This window comes from Vespa crabro, chromosome 13, assembly GCF_910589235.1.
Source record: "Vespa crabro chromosome 13, iyVesCrab1.2, whole genome shotgun sequence".
Classification (NCBI taxonomy): Eukaryota; Metazoa; Arthropoda; class Insecta; order Hymenoptera; family Vespidae; genus Vespa; species Vespa crabro.
In genome coordinates, this window is record NC_060967.1 from 1,214,522 (window position 1) to 1,217,500 (window position 2,979).

Genomic DNA, 2,979 nt, shown 5'->3' on the forward strand with positions numbered 1-2,979 from the left:
TTACTTCCTCTTCTTTCCTCTTCTTTCGTTCTTTCTTTCTCTCGTTTTTCTATTTTTTTTTTTTACTCTTTCTCTTTTATTTATTTCTTTTTCTTTTTTCCTTTTTCGTTTCTCCCTCTCTCTCTCTCTCTCTTTCCTTTTTCTATTTTTTTCACATTATCCCATTCAACAACGATCGCCATTGGGCAATTTTTGTATCTACTTATGGCTCGACGGTATTTCTCGTGAAGAAGAACGAAAGAAAAAAAAAAGAGAGAGAGAGAGAGAGAGAAATAGGAAAAAAAAGCAAATGGAATTCTGATCTATGTCCATCAAGTGTCTTCTTTTTTATTTGAATTTTATATTAAAGGAACAGAGAAAGAGAGAGAGAGAGAGAGAGAGAGAGAGAGAGAGAGAAAGGGAAAATAAATAAAGTGATGAAAAAAGAAAAAAAAAGAAAAACATAAAATTCGATTTATGCCGAAATAAAATTTTTTCGCATAACCGATTAACGCGTGGTTTTATTGTTTATTTTGTTAAAAAAAAAAAAAAAAAAGAAAAAAAAACAAAAATAAGAAAAAAATAAAAAGTAATAAAGAAAATATTATCTTCGATTTTGTTTTGGCGTGAAATAAAAGATTTGAAAATAAGCGCCAGCGTTACATCTCGGGATATAAATTGATAATCGATACTTTTTATCGATTGAATTGATCACAACGAGAAAAAGAGAGAGAGAGAGAGAGAGAGAGAGAGAGAGAGAGAGAGATCGCGTTTATAACACGTTTACGTTTAATAAAAAAACTTATTACATAATTAAAAAATCTAATCGTTCATCTTTCTAATGTCGATTTAAAATCGATTTAAAATCGATTTGCCAATAACATCATAGAAACAATTTTATTCATTTACAAGTTACAAATAGGAATCAAAGGTGATACGTAAAGATCGTTATTATCATATATCCATTGAATTTTCTTCGTTCTTAACCTTTTAACTTTGATAAACAAACTAGAGTGATTCTGAAGGGTATAACGAGGAACAGAAGGTTTACAAACAAGCCTCTCGTCTCTCGATCATCTTATTCCAAGCACGTAGGTCGCTCAGTAGTGTGCCGAACGTCGCATTGTAAGGTAGTTCTATAACTGGAACGAGAAACGGAGAGAAAGAAAGAAAGAAATATTCATACACACACACACACACACACACACACACACACACACACACACACACACACACACACACAGAGAGAGAGACGTAATGATAATATGGAACGAACGAAAATAAATTTAGCGTTGTTTAATTATAAGCTTTGTTAATTAATTGTTCGCATCGAAAACGCAAGGTACGAAAATATCTTCAAGATATATTTTACGTATACCAGACATACACATAGATATATACACACACACACACACACACACAGAGAGAGAGAGAGAGAGAGAGAGAGAGAGATTCCATTGATTGCAATTAGTCATTATTGCTTGGATCTTCGAATATCCGAGTATATCTGGATCGTGGAAAGATCATTTCGACTATGACTATTTGTAAGGTAATGATCTTCATTACTTTATCTTTTTTATCTTAATAATCATCTAGATTATTATTCTCGTGTAATGTGAAATATAAGACAATCGATTTGATGTAACGATCAATCGTTATTATACAATTATTTGATTGGGATTATGAAAAGGATTAACATTAACACACGGATTATGATTAATTAATTAATAAAAATATATGAATCGTCGAAATGATGATGACAACGATGTTGATGATTGACCATTCGTATGTCGTACTATTCGAATACCTCTAGTTGCGATATAATATTATCGAAATTTCAATCGATAATCTAGTTGGGCATTTTTTTGTTCGTTCGTTCGTTCGTTCGTTCGTTTGCTTGTTTGTTTGTTTATTCGTAATTGTCGCGTGGTGCCACCGAATGGACCGAAGTCATTCCTGGCGAGGATGTTGACCTTTGCGTTGTGAAAAAAAAAAAAAAGGAAAGGAAAAAAACAAAAAAAGAAATAGAAGAAGAAAGAGGGGAAAAGAAAAATAGAAAGGAGAAGAAGGGGAAGGAAAAAAAAAAGAAGAAGAAGTAAACAACGTGGAAACATAATAATCGTATGAAACATAAATAGTAACATGAGAGAATAATATGTCAAACGTAATTTTTAATTTGATTATAAAATAGGATGAATTTAAATCTTATATTGTACAACAATTGGAAGACATTTTTTAATGGCGTCTATTTTTAATAAGAACAAATAGCTAGGATTAAGAGCATTAGAACGAACAATCAAATATTCACGGTGTATTGATGGTGTTATATACGAATAACCGGATACTTGAAATACACCCTGTAAGAAAAAAGGGAATTGAACTTCTGTATATGGGGTTATAATGAATAATTTGAGTATGTAGTCGAATATCCATATAGTAAGAGCACTAGTTGCAACGGCTGCAAATATATATATATATATATATATATATATATATATATATATATATATATATATACATACACATATACACATGGACATATACGCACATATATATATATATACATAACTCTACACATATATATCCCTTTTTTCTACTCTTCGAAAGCTTCCCTCTCTCTCTCTCTCGTTCTCTCCAACCCCTCTTTTGGTTTCTACCCTCGAAGCTCACACGAACGTATTTCTCTTTCTCCCACCCTCTTCTTCCCTCTCTCTCTCTCTCTCTCTCTTTCCCCCACTCTATCCTCCTTCCCTCTCTCTCTCTCTCTCTCTCTCTCTCTTTACTTGTTCGCCGCATCTTCTTCCCTCTTCGTTCTACTCGTACACTTGTGAACTCGTACACTCGCTCATTCAAGCTCAACGAGAGAAAGAGAGAGAGAAAGAGAGAGAGGGAGAGAGAGAGAGAGAGAGAGAGCGGCGGAGTCGACGCAAGCATGACTACGACGACGACGACGACGACGACGACGATGAGGACGAGGACGGTAACGGCGACGATTCAGTC

General features: G+C 33.7%; 1 protein-coding gene across 8 annotated transcripts in view; it reads left to right on the plus strand.

The window, feature by feature from the left end:
* Positions 1-2,968: 2,968 nt before the first annotated feature.
* LOC124428551 (octopamine receptor beta-2R) overlaps positions 2,969-2,979 on the plus strand; it is a 53,965-nt gene continuing 53,954 nt past the window's right edge. For all 8 annotated transcript variants that reach the window (XR_006943210.1, XR_006943212.1, XR_006943211.1 and 5 more), the window contains exon 1: positions 2,969-2,979. This exon is cut by the window's right edge. The gene's annotated coding sequence lies outside the window, so the exon portion shown is untranslated.